Consider the following 19,511-nt stretch of genomic DNA (forward strand, 5'->3'; position numbering starts at 1 on the left):
TTCTGAATTGCCTCTTAAATCTTTAGTTCTGTCCAGATAGAACTTCAGTGCTCTAACAGGACACAGAACTTTCTCCAACTCTTCACCAACCATATCAGAGAGGTTAGCAATCTCGAAAGATTTAGGCCATGGATGAGAAGGACGTTCGTTTTTTGGCCAGGAATCCAAGTTGCAAGGAGCATATGGCCTTTCCCTCTCTGAAGCCAATATTCTTATTATAGCATGAACTTCACTGACTCTCTTAGCTGTTGCCAGACTTACTAAGAAAAGAGTCTTCAAAGTCAGATCTTTAAAAGAAGCAGAGTGTAAAGGCTTGAATCTGTCACTCATGAGGAATTTTAAAACATGGAATTTTTATTAAAAAATAAATTTTTAAATATACTTACCTGGTAGTTACATATATATAGCTTAAATCCCGCGTTTCGACGCGGCACGACAGAAATTCAAAATTCGTGGCGATCGCCGCCATGACAGTAGGTGGTCATACATGAGCGCCATCACTCGTAGGTTATTAGAACCATTCCCAACATCTTCAGAAATTCTCTATCTCTGTTTTCAGAGGGGAGGAGGGAGGGCCCTTTTATATATGTAACTACCAGGTAAGTATATTTAAAAATTTATTTTATAATAAAAATACCATTTTCAAATATGTAACTTCCCTGGTAGTTACATATATATAGCTGATTCACACAGTTGGAGGTGGGTTGAAAACCTCATCCCCCTGGAAATTCGTTTAATTATCAATAACTACAATAGTAGTACTAACAATCTGGTTCTAACCTGATAAGAAAGCTGGCTTCACAATGATACTGCCTCATTTCGCCTGCATTCCTTAAGAGACTCAGCGATCCACTCAGGGGGCTGAAAAGTCTCTTGGGGCTGCCACAAGGTCCACGACCCTTAGTGGCTAGACCACCACCCTTGCAAACCTGGCATAGCCAAGGATACTGATTTTGACCACCTACTCCATATTAAAACTAATTTGATTTGCATCCCAGATTGACGGTAGGCTGCGACAAGCCTCGCAGACAGACTGTGAACGCATTAAAACTAACTTGACTTGCATCAGAAACTGACGGAAGGCTGCGACAACCCTCGCAAACAATCTATGAACAAGTACAAGAAAAAATGGCAAGGGTATATATTAAGTTATAGGGAAGAGGCAGTAGACCCTTCTCCAACTAAGAAGACGGAGGTAACGTACGGACCCAGGGAATAGTATTCCTCATACTGGGTCTGGACATCTTTGAGATAGCAGTCTGTGAAGATTGATTTACTTTGTCAGAAAGTAGGCTCCAAAATTGACTTCATTGACCTATCGTGTTTGTAAGTCATAGAAATTGCTACAGCTCTAACCTCTTGTGGTTTTACCTTAAGGATAGGGAAACCTTCTTACTGACAATGTTGGAGAGTTTCCCTTATTAAATCCTTAATGGAAAAAAGCCAGGTTATTCTTTGATAAAGGCAAAGAGGGCTTTTTAACTGAGCATCACAGGCTGTCTGTCTCGTCTTTGAAAAGAAAGCCTAGCTGAAGGGAGCAAATTGCATTGTCTCCATTAAAGCCCATCTTGCTGATGGTTTTAAACTCTCCTACGTCTTTGACTAAAGCCAATGAAATTGGGAAAAAGTCTTCTTGGTAAGATACTTCCAAGATGGCTTGTCCAACTGTACAAACCTACTTGAGGTTAAAAAGACCAGGACTACATCTAGGTTCCACGAGGAGGTTGGATTATCCTTCCTCTTGGTTGTCTCAAAAGATCTAATGAGACCTGAGAGTTCCTTGTTACCTGACACGCCAAAGTGTCGGTTACGAAAGACAGAGGTTAATATGCTGAGGTAACCCTTGATGCAAGGCATAGCTAGCTTCTCTTTTGTACGTAGATACAACAGAAAAACTACTATATTGGCTATAGAGGTATTGGTAGAGGAATATCTATTATTCCTGCACCGCACTCTAAATATGTACCACTCAGATTAATCAACCCTAATAGTGGTCATGATCTGGGGGTATCTACCAGCCACTCCATCATCTCCGCAACCCAATGTCTCGTAGACCAAAAAAGGAGCTATCATGGTAATACGGACGATGGCCGAATCCCTGAATCTTTTCAGGACTCTGTCCAGGATCTTGAATGGAGGAAAAGAGTACATGTTTAGACCTTCCCAGTTCAGAAGAAAAGTTTCCAGTGCGACTGTTTCCTGGTCTGGTACTGGAGAGCAAAATACCGGCAACCTCTATGTCATCTGTGAGGCGAAGAGGTCTATCGAGTGTTGACCCCACAATCATCCAAAGGTTGGTGCACACCTCGTGATGTAGGGTCCATTCTGCAGTAAGAACTTGCCTTCTTCTGCCGAGAAGATCCCTCCTGATGTTATTCTCCCTTTCTATGAAGTGAGTAATCAGGGCTTGGTGAATGGCCACTAGCTCTTTGATATTTATGTGTCATTTCCTCTAAGACTCTATCCATAGATCCTTGTCGCAAATCGTATGCGTCAAACAGGGACGAAATCGACTTCTCTACTTTAGACCGACCATACACAAGAAGCGCGACGTGTGCGCAAACTAAACCGTGTGCTGATTGCTGCGAGGGATCGTCAACCGTAGCCGGGTGACCACCAGGGGAAAGTCCTTGCGACATTTCCGGAGCGCCTTGAACGCGAACTGAACCGAGTATCGTCCCCAGAAAAATTAAATTCTGTGAGGGTGTTAGTTGAGATTTGGCCAGGTTACCATCAGACCTAACTGTTGCGTTAAGGGCATTATCCTTCGAAGAGCCTCCAGACACTTTACTTGTGATTCTGCTCTGAGTGGTCAGTAGTCCAGGTACAAAGAAGAAACCTTACTCCCTTTATGTGTACAATGGACTCATGTCCAGAACAGGTTTTCATCCCTCCCGAATGTTTCGGAACTAGGAAAAGTATGATGTAAAGACCCCTCCGAGGAGGTGTCCTCTACATTACTATGAATGAAGCTGACAGCATAAGGCTCACTTGTTCTTAAAGAGCTGCTGCCTTGTCTCCTGAGTGGACTGTTGTCAGCTCTAGGGGTATAGACGACAAGGGAGGCATAAAACGTCTCACTTTTTGATTCGGTTTGTTGACTTGAGAATCTGCGAGTTTGATCTCCAGTCGCAATCCTCTGAGGTCTCTTTTTAAGAACTCCTGCCATGAAAAGGGCAGAAAGTTCGATGGGGACATCCCTCCAGGCCTTAACCAAACAGGCAAACAGATGCATCTGAGCCTTGTTCCTAGGGTCTGTGGCTTCTGCGAGAGTTCCAAGAGTCCAGTCCATAAGGCTGAAGACTTTAATTGTCTAAAAGTTTACTTCAGCCGATGGTCCATTTCAAAATTGGACCACAAACTACGACTTGCTCATGGTTGACCTGAGTGAGGAAAAGAAAAAGAAGGCCTTCCCTAGAACCTTCTCTTGGACGTCCATTGGTTGAGAGTTAAGAAAACTCTCTTAACCCATCTAGCCAGAACCATTTTTTTTTTTTTTTAGTAGACTGTAATGAATCCTGAGATTCGTCTTCTAAATCGGCTAACGGAACATCGACTCCCTGAATCGAATGAGTAGGAGACAAAACCTCATCATTGTGACGGTTATTATCTTCCAAGATAATTCATCTTGTCTGGAAGAAATCTTGTGAAGGATATCGTCCAGTTGCGAAGAAGTATCACGTTTAAGTTCGAGGGAGAGACAGGTTCCAGTGCTTCTAGCATAAGATCATCATGCTCTAAGGGAGCAACAACATCTGTAAACCCATGTGAGGGAAAATCTATGAACGCATGCGTCCAGCAAGTTGTATGTCAACAGCGTGAAGCGAGGGAGCGTTAGTTATGCGTTCAGAAAATCGTGAAGGAGAGATAAAAAACTTGTCTATCCTGTTGCGAGGCCAAGTCCCGACCATATGAGTCCATCCTGGGTCTAGCTTGAGACTGTTGTATGTTTCCCTGAGAGGTATCAGTCTAATGCATGAGTCCCGAATGCCGTGAGTTTGCCGCGAGCCGTGAGGAAGCGCGTCCAGTCAATCGCAAAGAAGAGACAAATGTTTGTCTACAGTGACGTGTGACAAAACCTGACTGCATGCGTCCATTATATGTCCAGAATGCCGCATGTATCCACTTTGCCGTGAGATTGCAGACTGCTGCATGCGTCCAGATTGCTGCGTCCACCGTGGCAAGTGTGTCTGCCGTGGTGTCTGCGTCTGCCGTGAGGGAGAGACCAGACTGCTGCATATCGTCAACTGTCGATACTTCTATGTATCGATTGTTGTGAGAGATCTCTCCCGAGAGACCAGACTGGCGTCTACGTCTGCCGTGAAGGAGAAACCAGACTGGTGTCTGCGACTGCCGTGAGGAAGAGACCAGACTGCCGCATGCGTCCGTCCTAACGCTTGCCGCAACGCGAGCTGATCGCTGGGACGGAGCGATGCTGAGTATCGGAGAACTATGCTGTCCGATACTATCGGAAGACTGTTTTCTTGGTCTATCGCTGTGCTTAGATTCTTTTAGGTGTATTTTTTCTGCCTGTCCAGGTGGTTAACAGGGGAAAGACCCTGTGACATTTCCCAATCTGGGGGCAGAAAAAGAAGCGTGTACTGACGTAAACTGAGCACCTTCTTCATCCGACGGACTATGCGTCTTACGCAATTGTTTCGGTGCCGACACGTAGTCTTAGTCCGAAAGGAACACCTCCGGTGAACACCAGTCACTGCAGGGGGGTTTATTAGGAGACATACGTCTCTTGCGTGGTTTAGAACGTAGTTTTTGGCTCCAACCACGTCGCGATTTTTGCGTCCGATGAAGACATACATTTTAACCTCGCTTTTACTATTGAGATGGAGCGATCTGTACATTGTTAACATGATCGTTCGAGGGGACGTTCGTTCGCTAATCAAGGTCTGTCATATCCTTTTGCCTTTCGACTTTCCTTCTCCCAGGGGTTGGGGAGCATGGAAGAGGTCCCCGGCTGGGATTATGACGGACATGAACGGAAGCACCCTCCACTGCACTGACACTGAATACTAGCACTTTTAATTGTTTCACATTAGATCTTAATAGACCTACCCGTTACGAGAGATTATACTCTTTCGTCAAGGGCTAGAAAGAAAATACAATAGAATATGTGATTAATATTAGTATTTTCAAAATTGAAATATAAAACAACGATACCAGTAATTGTGAAAACAAAAAACGATTGTCAAAAGTATTACTTATTGTAGATTGACTGCATTGCGTCATTATATGTGCCATTGAACACTAGCTCTTTAAACTATTTCACATTAGATCATAATAGATCTGCCCGTTGCGAGAGAATATTCTCTTTAGTCAAGGGCCAGAATGAAAATACAATAGGATATATGAATAATATTAGTATTCTCAAAAGCGAAATATTAAATAACGATACAAGTATTGTGAAACAAAAATGATCGTTTAATATCGGACATCTCCCTTAGTCGACTACGAGCGTAAAATGACTGTACGCTCGAGAAAACTCTAAATCGAAAATTGACTAAGCTAAATATACTAATAGGACAAATATATACTTGAAAATGATATATTTCCCTACATTATAAACATACTTATGCTTATAAAGCTAATATTTTAAAAATTTCTTGCAAGAAAATAATTCATATAATGCAAGTCATACTAAGCGGATTACGTCACATGACTGTGACTTCATCACGAAGACGGACTGAATTCCTACAAGGTAATCACATTCCGATCTGCTAAGAGTTATGTTACAAATTAGTAATATCACAATGTTTAATGTAGAAAATGTCTTCCTTCCATTATAACTTTAAGAGTTGTTCGTTAATAAAGTAGGGGGAAAAAATCTTTGATCCCTCAATGAACAAGCAAGGAACGAAAACAAATATATACATGCTCCCTGTTCATTACAGTGCGGGAAGAAAGAGCAGCTCGAAAGCTGGTCTAGCCCAACAACCAAAGTTTAACAACAGAAGAGCCATTACTGGGTCTGGACATCTTTGTATGAAATCAAGTTCACTTGAACTGTCCAAGTTGGACCCGCAAAAAAAAAAAAAAAAAAATTATCCTATATAAAATCTTTGATAGTTGAAAGGCAGCGAAAGCTATTAACAATAATCAGACAAAAGGTACTTCACCAAATTGTGGAATAAAGTAATATATCCACGAAAAGAATTCCCGAGGTGTTGACTCGATCAACGACAGAGAATTTCTGAAGATGTTGGGAATGGTTCTAATAACCTACGAGTGATGGCGCTCATGTATGACCACCAACTGTCATGGCGGCGATCGCCACGAATATGACAAATTCGAAGATAATTTGTATTTTTCCTAACTATACAAACCTTAGCTATTTACACAGGGTTTACCTTTTAGCGCAGCTGAAATGGCGAGCCATTAGAATTTAACGAGGGTGTATTACCCCCGCGCTAGTTAGCGGGGGGTAGGGGAGTGGTAGCTAGCTACCCCTCCCCTCCCTCACACACAGATGAATGCTCACTTTCACTAAGAGGTAGGACTTGTCTTGGGGGACAGGGCTGGCGGGCAAATGTGTGTAAATAGCTAAGGTTTGTATGGTTAGGAAAAATACAAATTATCTTCGAATTTGTCATTTGTTCCGTAACCAAAATACAAACCACGCTATTTACACAGGGTGACTTACCCCTTAGGTAGGGTGGAAAGTCCCCAGCCATACTGGCTTTGGCTTTACCCGGGGACTCAGAATCCGAGTGAGTAGCATTCGATAAAAGGAGTCCCTGCACCTCACAAGTTCCTTGCTCCGCAAGGAACCATGTGGCCTACGTAAGCTTGTGTGTGAAGGAAGAAGTGTGACCCGTCCTAGGCAGTTGACCTGGAGTTCCAGAAGGAACTCTGGGTTAGGATGTTCCCAATACCACCTCGTCAGGGTATGGGGGACGCGACAGTATTGACTCAATACTCGGAACACAAGGAAGCATGGTTTACCTGCAGAGGTTCGAGGTCAGCTATGCAGAGACCAGGATGCTGCTTCCCCGTAGAGGGGATGATGAAGAAAGAAGTAAGGGCCAGACATACTTCTTTCGTTCATGCAGAATAAAACTTGATAACAATGCCCTCAACCTTCTGCTACCTGTCCAAAAAGGAGCCTGAGGTTAGACCAGCTGTTGTGTAGCCACCACAGAGCGATAGAAAACGTATCGAGACTCCTGTGGGTCACGCCCTGCAGGAAGCGGGCTGCGAAGGTCATTAGACGCTTCCAGACTCCAGCTTGTAGCACCTGCGTCACAGAGTAGTATTACTCGTAGGCGAGGGACGTTGCGATGTATCCAACGTCGTGCTGTAGGGCGACGTGACGGGGGAGGGTCTGGAGACAGGTCGAGATGAATGTCCTTGAGTCCGGGCTGAAGAGGTATACTGGTGACTCTCCCCCATGTCCTCCTTGTGCTCCCAAATCGGCTGCAACTGAGGACAAACTGCAGCTGTTCCCAGCGCTAACCTCTCGATTCCTTTACTGGCAAGAAAGAGGTCTTGGGACATCAGATACAGAATGGAGACTCGAAATCTTGAATGAATCGGACCGAAGGGCCGGGACCCCCAGATTCTGAGTCTAGCCAACAACTCAGGAGCGAGCCTGAATGTTGCCTTCCCCTCTTCCTTAGAAAGGGGGGAGTCGTAAGAGACCAAGAAGATTGCTTACACACTGGCCGTGGCCAGAGTGAGCAGGAGACCCAAGGCGGAATACAATCCGAGGCCTGTCGTAAAGGGTCTTGAGAAGATCTCTTTAAGGACTAAAAGTCCGAGCCATGCTCCAAGTTGGAGGTCTTCCTCCGACTAGGGCAGGGACGATCGTAGCTTCGCATGAGCGAGGATAGATCCAGCGGGCAGGAAAAAGTTATTCCTATAAGCCTGAAGGTCAGGGAAAGGCTGAGCGACAGGCTTCATTGCCGAGAGCGAAAAGGAGTTTCCTCCCGCCGAAAGGCAATAAGACCGTTATTGCTGGAGAAGAGGCCTCAAGGGAAGAGGTATATCTCCCACGGCACCAACCACCTTAGACTCTTCACTTTACCTGGGAGACCCCTGTGGATGACTATCGCAGATGACGCGACCTCCGTACCGCGACTGTAGCGGGTTGTCTCTTCTTGAGGAGGAGGCGTAGTGTCTCCAGGCATGAAGCCGAAGCGACGCCCCGGTTCGGGAGAGATGTCGCAGTGTGGTTGCTTGAGTAGTCTGCGCCGTGGGAGAAGCTCTCCCGGGAGTTCCGTCAGGGGAAGCAGAGGGTCCAGAAACCGTTCTGCGCATACAGTAGTCCCAGTGGAGCTCTCCCATTGAAAGGTTGACAGACAACCTGGTCTTGTTGAGACCCATTGTCCACAGACAAAAAGGAGGGACGACGCAGGCGTCGAAGTTGTCCCACCATCACCGGAATGCATCTTGCCAGAGTCTCGGGGTCTGAGACTGGGGGGAAGAATAGCGGAAGCTTGAGGTTCCAAGCTGTCGCGATCAGGTCCCCCAGACCAGTACTTGCTGGTTACCCAAGGTCAAAGACCCCCAGGTACACTCTCTCTACGAGGCTCTGCTCGGATAGTCTGAGAGAACATTCCCCTGCCTGGAATGAGAGAGCCGATGGTGGTATTGAGAGAATCTCAATCATCCCGGTATCTCTACTGCAAGATGTGAAGGTGTGAAAAAGCGTCCCCTGCTGGTTAGAATACGCCAGAATCATGAAGTCGACGCGCACGGGGCGACTCGGCAGGAGCTGTAGGATCTGTAGAGGGGCAGACTAAGGCCCGTAAGCCTGCCTGAATGATGGAGAGGTATCCTTCAGGTCTTGACCATAGGCCTGGACCGGAACCTGCCCCCCCCCCCCCCCCTTTCCTTTGACGAGTCCGAGAACAGCATCAAGAATGTGGGGAAAGGACGAGAATATCCACTACCATCAAGAGGCTCCATAGGTCAACACCCATTGCAGGTCTAATAGTTCCGCTGGTCCCATAGGGGCCAGGAAGTCCGGTTAAAACATTGCCTGAAGCCACCGGAACTTGGATCGCCCCACATGGAACTTATCCTGAGGCGACCGTTCGGACTATAGACGGGTCAATGAGGAAAGGAGAACTAGGAAACGTTCCAAGGTAGGGCTGAAAGCTCTGCTTGACTGAGAACAGGTACTGCAACTCTCCTCAGTCTTGCCACAGTCAACCGAAAGGAAGGCTCGGAGGATGTGGTAACAGAATCTGGCGTCCCCAGGTGGTCACCCATCCAAGTACCGACGTTGCTTAACCTCGCTGGACGGACGAGAAGCGGGGTTTCCAACGTGGTAAGGCCGTTGACTCAATATCATGGCCAGATACTCCAGATGTTAAGGCAGAGGAAGAGAAGGCTCTAAGCAAAATACCATGAGCCCACACTCATGGTAAGCATCCGGAAGCTTGTCCCGGCGCTGAAGAAGGTCGAACCCGAGCCTACCGGAGTTGACCAGCCCTCCAAAAAGCAGAGGAGGCGGAAGCCTGCACCTGAGCGGCCATGAGGAAAGCAGGGAGAGTTCTCTGGGGAAAAAAAACCTGCTATGCCACGGCGGAATAGCCACACTGCATCATAAGCAGGAATACTTGCAGTCTAGGCTGAATTCCACGAGCTCCCTGGAAGATGGATGGAATGGAAACTGAAAGTACCTGTCCTTCCGAACCAGGGTTTAAGGAGTCCTGTCGCCTCGTTACCAGTCTGATCGATTCTGCTGTTCTACGCTGGCCGAAGTTTGTTCGACAAACTTGATCAGGGCTGAGAGGTCGACTACGGAACTCCCCTCTCAGATCCTTCCCTACAAGAAAGGATCGGCTGAAGAGGCCGGGGGTGAAGCCGTCGATGATCCTATGGAGGACCTTCGCCTAAGGTATGGATCATTCTGCCCAACCGACGCTATGGCATAGAGGTTCAGAGACACTGAATTCGCTGACAGAGACGGCAGGCGCGATATCCTTGGCTGATCACAGAGATTGTGCGGGAATGGGCATCGGGAAGCTGTCATCCGGATGAGTAACCTTAAGCATCCTCCCAGCGAAAAACCTGCAATCCTAGAGTTTGTGAACTCTGCCGCTCCTTTTAGGACTATGCCCCCCCGGGGTCGCCTCCCGTGCCATCTGTTCCTGACAGGAGGAAACTGCAATTGGACACCTTGTCCCAGTTGTCGTAGCCGATAACTTAGGCCGACGTGGTTGAAAGAAAAGGGCGCTGGATCCCTGCAGAGTCTGGAAGAAAGCGCCTTAGAGGAGTGAAAACGGAAGTCGATTTCCTCTGCACAGCCGCTGTCTAAGTCTCTGTCCTTGGGCACAAACAAACTCTTCTCAAGGATGGAAGGGTGTCAGAGGTCGTCGACCTCCACAGATGAGACACCCGAAGGAAGCCCTCAGTCAGCGCGTCCAGATGGTACAACATCGAGCTTGTCCGCAAGTTAGATACTTAACGACGAAAGGACAAGGTGCCTGAGCTCGAGAGGAGGAAAGTACCCATGATCTTCCTGTAGCTTCCTTGAACCAAACCTCGGGCCGTAACCGAGGAGGGAAAGAACCTGGTAAGCTCCCAGAGGAAGGGGTAAGCAGTCACTCCTTGTCCGATGGAGAAATCTCGAACGGAAAGCCCCCCTGCCAAAAATCCTTCCAGGGAATGACGGGGAAGGGCTAACCCAGGTTCAGGAAAGAGGAGTGTTGCTCAGATCTCCCTTAAGTTTCTCCTATTCTTGCAAGTGCCATGCTCTGCGTTTACGGGGTGAGGCCGTGTTCTGGAAATACGCTCCAGAAGAACTCGCCAGGCTGGCCATGCTGCAAAAACCCCATTGGGAATCGTGGTCGCAATTGCCCTGGAGCTCGCGCGACGGTAATTCAGAGATTTTCGCGTGGGCGAACGTGGAAGCGCCCATGAGCGGTAACGCGAGCGAAGGAGCGCAGAAGGAGGGCGAGCGTGGTAGGAAGGGCGAGAGCTGGTGGTCGGCGAGCGATAACCCATAGACAAGCAATGGATACTGCAAGAAATAAGCCGACGTTTGTGCGAAGAAACACTGTAGGTTCGCGCGACGGAACACCATCCATCCGCGCAATGGAAAACCGTTGGTTCGCGCGTGGGCGAACATTGGAGAGCATGGGCGCGGACGCGCATGAGCGTAGACGTGCAGGCACGTGGGCGTGTGGGCGCACAGGCGAATGGTCACGCAGGCGCGCGGGCGAGCGGTCGCGCGGGCGAGCGGACGTGAGGGTGGGCAGGTGGATGAGCGCGAGTCCGAGGCGGCGAACGCAAGCGTTAGCGCGATGGCGAGGAAACGCGCTGCCGCGTGGACGAGGAAGACCGCTGGCGATATGGATCAACAAGCGATCGGTGGTGAGCTGGTGAGCGCTAACGCGCAGGTTGGCGATGGTGCGTTGTGTTATGCCGACGCGATGGTCGAGCAGCATGCGCAGGTGAGCGATCGTGCGTTGGCGAGCAGCATGCGAAGGTGAGCGATCGCGAGCAGCATGTGCAGGAGGGCGATCAGTATGCGCAGGGTCGCGCGATGGTGATCAGCATGCCAGGGTCGCGCGATGGCGATCAGCATGCCAGGGTCGCGCGATGGCGATCAGCATGCCAGGGTCGCGCGATGGCGATCAGCATGCCAGGGTCGCGCGATGGCGATCAGCATGCCAGGGTCGCGCGATGGCGATCAGCATGCCAGGGTCGCGCGATGGCGATCAGCATGCGCAGGTGGGCGGTCGCGCGATGGCGAGCAGCATCTGCAGGTAGGCGATCGCGCGATGGCGAGCAGCATCCGCAGTTGAGGGTCGCGCGATGACGAGCAGCCTCCGCAGGGTAGGCGATCGCGCGATGGCGAGCAGCATCCGCAGTTGAGGGTCGCGCGATGGCGAGCAGCCTCCGCAGGGTAGACGATAGCGCGATGGCGATCAGCATCCGCAGGTGTGCGGTCGCGCGATGGCGATCAGCATCCGCAGTTGAGGGTCGCGCGATGGCGATCAGCATCCGCAGTTGAGGGTCGCGCGATGGCGATCAGCATGCGCAGGAGAGCTAGTAGCTAGAGCTAGTTCCTTCAGAAGTGTTGGAGAACGTTGGCGTGCCGGCTGTAACACACGCGGGCGATCTCCGGATCGCCGAGAGACAGGTGATCGCTGGCGAGCTGATGATCGCTGACGAGCAGAAGGCTACGCGTGGAAGCCTGCGCATAGAAGAAGAGTCCTTGACCCCGACCTGAACCGAAGTTCTAGATCGCGAGGGCGAACGTGGGCGCACAGGGCACGTAACAGGAACCAACAGGAACAGCAGGGATGATCATCATGAAAGCGCTGACGAACAGGAGAGCGCTGATGAGCAGAAGAGCGCCTGTGCGCTAACACTGAGCAGGAGCAGGAGAGAACATAGTAGAAGGGCGCGCAGGGAACCCCTGACACGCAAGGGAAGAACCCCCGTGGGAGGCAACCCTTTGCCCCGAAGGGATCGTTGTCCGCCGGGAGACTGATGTCCGTCGGAAGACCGCTGTCCGTCGGGAAGACCGTTGCCCGTCGGAAGACGAGATCAGACTGCTGTCCATCTGCACCAAGGCGGAAGATCGAGAAAAAGGAGTTGTAGGATTCAAAAGGCACCTCAAGCACCCTTATAGGGAGATGAGAGGCCCTTACGACGAGGCGGACGGTGGGCCTTACGGCGAGGGAGGCCAACAGCAACAGCAACAGAAAAAACCTCCGAAGAGGAGTCTCTATGAGTGTACTCTCTCGCGAACGAAAGAGAAACACTTCGTAGAAGAGACTGGTCAGCCAGTGACCTAAAAGGAGCAATCCTCCAAAGAGGAGCACCTGCAATTGCCCAGCCCCTTGAGCGAAACTGCAGGTGCGACCGCTCAGCACCAAGAGCATAGTCGCACGAAAAAAAGGCAAGAGAAGAACCCCCCAAAAGGGGAAAAACTCAAGCCTGGACAGGAAAAACTTTCCTCGGAAGGAAAGTTACCCGCCCAAGGAGGCAAGCCTCCTGAGAGTTCTAAAATGAACTGGAGAGCTGTCCGTCGTCACGGGAGTACTTCCAGTAGAAGGAGACACGCCCCTGACGAAAATACAAGGGGGGAGGCAGCAACAGCCGAATCCCCAGGACTCAACAAGACAGCTCACACCGTTGCCATATTACAGAAACGAACTAGATCGGTAACTGTAAAAAAATAAAACAAATAATATTAGTACACATTCATTCCCCCGGGAAGGCTCCGAAGAGGAATCCTGAGGGAAAGGAAACAAGAATTACACAACAGGCACGTGCCCTCACAACCACTTACACTCACGGAAGGAGAGCTGTAACCAAAACAGAATTATAACAATTATAATTATGTAACTATGTAATTATGTAATTTAAAAATGAATGAACACTAAAGAAAGAACAAAAACCCCGAAACGAATCGTTCTACAAGCTGAAAAACAAAAAACAACTACAATTAGATTCATAACTAATTGAGACAAACGTACGGCGTAGCAACCCCCCCACACAGAAAGGAAGCTACAAGGGCGTAGTAACACGTAGTAAAAGGGTGAACGACCTCAAGAGAGAGAGAGAGAAAGACATAAGTCAAACTCGATCGCCACCCATAAAATTACGCCGTGGTGGCCTAACTGCCGAGGACTCCACGTAGATATCGTACACTACACACACAACTCTGAAAAGGAAACTTACTTATTTCTATACTCAAAATATATATACAAACATGAAAACATGTTTACATATATATTGAGTAAATGAAAAGTAAGCGATTAAGTAAAGACAAAACAAACAATGGCTGCCAAGAGAGGACCAAGACAGACGTCTGTCACAGTCCGAGCCAAAAGTGAAAGTGAGCATTCACCTGTGTGTGAGGGGGAGGAGGGGTAGCTAGCTACCACTCCCCTACCCCCCCCCCCCCCCGCTAACTAGCGCGGGGGTAATACACCCTCGTTAAATTCTAATGGCTCGCCATTTCAGCTGCGCTAAAAGGTAACCCTTTGTAAATAGCGTGGTTTGTATTTCGGTTACGGAATAATTCTCCTTTGGAAGGGATGTTTGGCTCCTTGGTAAACTTTCAAGTATCATTCTTCTAAATATCAAAATAAAATGGCTCAAGTGATTTAAATTTTGGTATTTCTAAAACACAGTCTTAAAAATCAATGAAATTAGACAAAGTAAAAGTCGAATATAGAACATAGAAAATAATGCTTAAGTTGGAAGCATTTATTGCTCTTACATATTATGACAATGAATCAAAATCAAGTCTGGTACTTTATGATTAAATGCAGGCAAGAAGGTTCTACTGTACGATGAAAAACAAGATTTTCAAGTGTAGACATTTGAATGAAATACGAGGCACTAATCTTACCTAAAGTTGTAATGCATTTCAGCGTACGGAGCCCTTTCGACTTCTTCATTACTAAGGGTCGAAACTACCGCCAGCGAATCAGATCCTGTGCTGATCAACGTCTATCCAGTTGAAGGGCTCGGCTGAATCCACCGCACTGAGGTAATCTCACCCTTGTGTCCTTTGGGTGGGTGATGCTCCAACAACATTGCTGTCCTGAAGTTAAAGTCAAATCTTAGATCTACACCTGACTGAAATATATATAAACAGGGTCACTTTACTAACTCAATCTCTTAACCCTTTTACCCCCAGGCTCTTTGGAAATATGTTATTTTTATAATAAAATAAATTTTTGAATATACTTACCCGGTGATTATATAAGCTGCAGCTCTGCTGCTCGACAGAAAACTCTACGTTCAAAATCCGCCAGCGATCGCTATGCAGGTAGGGGGTGTACTTCAACAGCGCCATCTGTCGTGCAGGTACTCAGTACTCAATGTAAACACAGAACTCAATTTTCTCCTCGGTCCACTGGGTCTCTATTGGGGAGGAAGGGAGGGTCCTTTAATATATAATCACCGGGTAAGTATATTCAAAAATTTATTTTATTATAAAAATAACATTTTTCAATATTAAACTTAGCCGGTGATTATATAAGCTGATTCACACCCAGGGGGGTGGGTAGAGACCAGCATTAATTGCTTACATTATTATGAGCTAAGAATTTTGTATTTCATTTTAGCAGTTATTCAAAATAACAAACATAAAATAAATAAGTACCTGGTAAGGAAGTCGACTTGAACAATTACTCTGCCTTTTTAAGTACGTCTTCCTTACTGAGCCTCGCGATCCTCTTAGGATGCTGAGCGACTCCTAGGAGCTGAAGTATCAAGGGTTGCAACCCATACTACAGGACCTCATCAAAACCTCTAATCTAGGCGCTTCTCAAGAAAAGAATTTGACCACCCGCCAAATCAACCAGGATGCGAAAGGCTTCTTAGCCTTCCGGACAACCCAAAAACAACAATAAAAAACATTTCAAGAGAAAGATTAAAAAAGGTTATGGAATTAGGGGAATGTAGTGGTTGAGCCCTCACCCACTACTGCACTCGCTGCTACGAATGGTCCCAGGGTGTAGCAGTTCTCGAAAAGAGACTGGACATCTTTAAGGTAAAAAGACGCGAACACTGACTTGCTTCTCCAATAGGTTGCGTCCATTATACTCTGCAGAGATCTATTTTGTTTAAAGGCCACTGAAGTTGCGACAGCTCTAACTTCATGCGTTCTTACCTTCAGCAAAGCTTGGTCTTCCTCACTCAGATGGGAATGAGCTTCTCGTATCAACAGTCTGATATAATAGGATACTGCATTCTTTGACATAGGCAAAGAAGGTTTCTTAATAGAACACCATAAAGCTTCTGACTGTCCTCGTAAAGGTTTAGTTCGTCTTAAATAGAACTTAAGAGCTCTAACAGGGCATAAGACTCTTTCTAGTTCATTTCCAACCATATTAGAAAGGCTTGGAATATCGAACGATTTCGGCCAAGGACGAGAAGGTAGCTCGTTTTTGGCTAGAAAACCAAGCTGTAAAGAACATGTAGCCGTTTCAGATGAAAATCCGATGTTCCTGCTGAAGGCGTGAATCTCACTGACTCTTTTAGCTGTGGCTAAGCAAACCAGGAAAAGAGTCTTTAAAGTGAGATCTTTAAAGGAGGCAGATTGTAGTGGCTCGAACCTTTCTGACATAAGGAATCTTAGTACTACGTCTAAATTCCAACCAGGTGTAGCCAAACGACGCTCCTTCGTGGTCTCAAAAGACTTAAGGAGGTCCTGTAGATCTTTGTTGTTGGAAAGATCTAAGCCTCTGTGACGGAAGACTGATGCCAACATGCTTCTGTAACCTTTGATAGTGGGAGCTGAAAGAGATCTTTCTTTCCTCAGGTATAATAGGAAGTCAGCTTTTTGGGTTACAGAGGTACTGGTCGAGGATACTGATACTGACTTGCACCAGTTTCGGAAGACTTCCCACTTCGACTGGTAGACTCTAAGAGTGGATGTCCTCCTTGCTCTAGCAATCGCCCTGGCTGCCTCCTTCGAAAAGCCTCTAGCTCTAGAGAGTCTTTCGATAGTCTGAAGGCAGTCAGACGAAGAGCGTGGAGGCCTGGGTGTACCTTCTTTACGTGTGGCTGACGTAGAAGGTCCACTCTTAGAGGAAGAGTTCTGGGAACGTCCACCAGCCATTGAAGTACCTCGGTGAACCATTCTCTCGCGGGCCAGAGGGGAGCAACTAACGTCAACCTTGTCCCTTCGTGAGAGGCGAACTTCTGCAGTACCTTGTTGACAATCTTGAACGGGGGGAATGCATAAAGGTCTAGATGTGACCAATCCAGTAGAAAGGCATCTATATGAACTGCTGCTGGGTCCGGGATTGGTGAGCAATATATTGGGAGCCTCTTGGTCATCGAGGTTGCGAAGAGATCTATGGTAGGCTGGCCCCATGTGGCCCACAGTCTCTTGCACACATCATTGTGTAGGGTCCATTCTGTTGGAATGATTTGACCCCTCCGACTGAGACAATCTGCCATGACATTCAAGTTGCCTTGGATGAACCTCGTTACTAGAGAAAGGTTTAGATCTTTTGACCAGGTGAGGAGGTCCCTTGCGATCTCGTACAACGTCATAGAATGGGTCCCTCCTTGCTTGGAGATGTACGCCAAGGCCGTGGTGTTGTCCGAGTTCACCTCCACCACTTTGCCTTGAAGGAGGGACTTGAAGCTTTTCAAGGCCAGATGAACTGCCAGTAGCTCCTTGCAGTTGATATGTAACGTTCTTTGATTCGAGTTCCAAGTTCCCGAGCATTCCCGACCGTCTAATGTCGCACCCCAGCCCGTGTCCGATGCGTCCGAGAAGAGAACGTGGTTGGGGGTCTGAACAGCCAGTGGCAGAACCTCTCTGAGGTAGATACTGTCCTTCCACCAAGTCAGGGACGACTTCATCTTCTCGGAAATGGGGATCGAGACCGCTTCTAGCGTCTTGTCCTTTTTCCAGTAAACAGCTAGGTGAAATTGAAGGGGACGGAGGTGAAGTCTCCCTAACGAAACGAACTGTTCCAGGGATGAAAGCGTCCCTATCAGACTCATCCACTGTCTGACTGAACATCGTTCCTTCTTTAGCATGTTCTGGATGCATACCTGGGCTTGACTTGTTCTGGGGGCCGACGGAAAAGCCCGAAAAGCTTGACTGTGAATCTCCATCCCTAAATACACAATAGTTTGGGATGGGACCAGTTGGGACTTTTCCATATTGACCAGGAGACCCAATTCCTTGATCAGATCTAGAGTCCACTTTAGATTCTCCAGACAGCGACGACTGGAAGAAGCTCTTAGAAGCCAGTCGTCCAAATAGAGGGAGGCTCTGATATCCGCTAAATGCAGGAATTTGGCAATATTCCTCATCAGCCTCATAAACACAAGAGGAGCTGTGCTTAGGCCAAAGCACAGGGCTTGAAATTGGAAGACAACCTTTTCGTAAACGAATCTCAGAAAAGGTTGGGATTCTGGGTGGATGGGGACGTGAAAGTATGCGTCCCTTAGGTCTAAAGAGACCATCCAGTCTTCTTTCCTGACCGCTGCTAGAACGGACTTTGTGGTCTCCATGGCGAACGTCTGCTTTGTGACAAAGACATTCAGCGCACTGACGTCTAGCACCGGCCTCCACCCTCCTGTCTTCTTTACCACTAAGAAGAGACGGTTGTAGAAGCTCGGGGATTGATGGTCCCGGACTTTGACTACCGCTCCCTTTTCTAGTAAGAGAGACACCTCCTGCTTCAAAGCTCGTCTCTTGTCTTCCTCTCTGTACCTGGGAGAGAGATCGATGGGAGATGTTGCTAGAGGGGGTTTGCGTACAAACGGGATCTTGTACCCTTCTCTGAGCAACTTCACAGATTGTGCATCTGCGCCTCTTTTCTCCCAGGTCTGCCAGAAGTTCTTGAGTCTGGCTCCCACTGCTGTCTGAAGAAGGTGGCAGTCAGACTCTGCCTTTAAAGGACTTGGTACCTTTCTTCTTCCCACGTCTCCCTTCGGCACGAGCACCTCCTCTGCTGGAGGCTCTGCCACGAAAGGGCGGAATGAATCTGGACGCTGGAGTGTCCATCCTGGGTCTTGACAAGGTAGGCAAAGGGGTGGCTTTGCGGGCAGAGGACGCAACCAGGTCATGGGTGTCTTTCTGAATCAAGGAGGCAGCAATCTCCTTTATCAAGTCCTCTGGGAAAAGGCACTTTGAGAGAGGGGCAAAAAGAAGTTCCGATCTCTGACACGGTGTTACTCCAGCTGACAGGAAAGAGCAAAGGTTCTCCCGTTTCTTGAGGACCCCGGAAACGAACGAAGCCGCAAGCTCACTAGATCCGTCACGTATGGCCTTGTCCATGCAGGACATTATGAGCAAGGAAGATTCCTTGTCAGACGGGGAGATCTTCCTGCTCAAAGCTCCCAGACACCAGTCCAAAAAGTTAAAGACCTCAAAGGCTCTAAACACTCCTTTCAACAGATGGTCTAGGTCCGAAGGAGACCAACATATCTTAGAGCGTCTCATGGCTAGCCTGCGGGGAGAGTCTACTAGACTTGAGAAGTCGCCCTGGGAAGAGGCAGGAACTCCCAAGCCGAGAACTTCTCCCGTGGCATACCAGACGCTCGATCTGGAAGAGAGTTTCGCAGGGGGAAACGTAAATGCTGTCTTCCCTAGGTTCTTTTTGGACTGCATCCAATCTCCTAAAACTCGTAAAGCTCTCTTGGACGAGCGGGCGAGGACGAGTTTCGTAAAGGCAGGCGCGGATGACTGCGTGCCTAAAGCAAACTCTGACGGAGGAGAGCGTGGAGCCGCAGACACAAACTGATCAGGATACAACTCTTTGAACAGAGCAAGAACTTTTCTAAAGTCCAAAGAGGGTTGCGTGGTCTTGGGTTCGTCAATGTCCGTATGTGGGTCGTCAATGTGTGCAGCGTCGTCATCATCAGAGAGTCCATCATCTGAGAATTGAGGAGGAAGCGGCAAAGGAGTAGGAATCGGCTGGTCAGCTGAGTCCGGCAGCACGGGTGCACGCGTGACTGAACCGGACGCAACGTCATGGAACTGTTGCCCAGTCTGAGAACTGGCAACAACCATAGCAGCGCGGGGACGCAAAGCGTCTACTCCAGACTGT

At 48.2% G+C, this 19,511-nt stretch overlaps 1 protein-coding gene across 12 annotated transcripts in view; it reads right to left on the reverse strand.

The window, feature by feature from the left end:
- The window catches only part of LOC137633460 (ADP/ATP translocase 3-like), a 387,552-nt gene that overhangs the window by 58,938 nt on the left and 309,103 nt on the right, over positions 1-19,511 (reverse strand). For 5 of the 12 annotated variants that reach the window (XR_011042234.1, XR_011042236.1, XR_011042237.1 and 2 more), the window contains exon 2: positions 14,336-14,530. The exons of the other annotated variants lie outside the window; for them this stretch is intronic. The gene's annotated coding sequence lies outside the window, so the exon portion shown is untranslated. The remainder of the gene's footprint in view (positions 1-14,335; positions 14,531-19,511) is intronic. 12 annotated transcript variants of the gene reach the window in all.

Source organism: Palaemon carinicauda, chromosome 43, assembly GCF_036898095.1.
Source record: "Palaemon carinicauda isolate YSFRI2023 chromosome 43, ASM3689809v2, whole genome shotgun sequence".
NCBI lineage: Eukaryota > Metazoa > Arthropoda > Malacostraca > Decapoda > Palaemonidae > Palaemon > Palaemon carinicauda.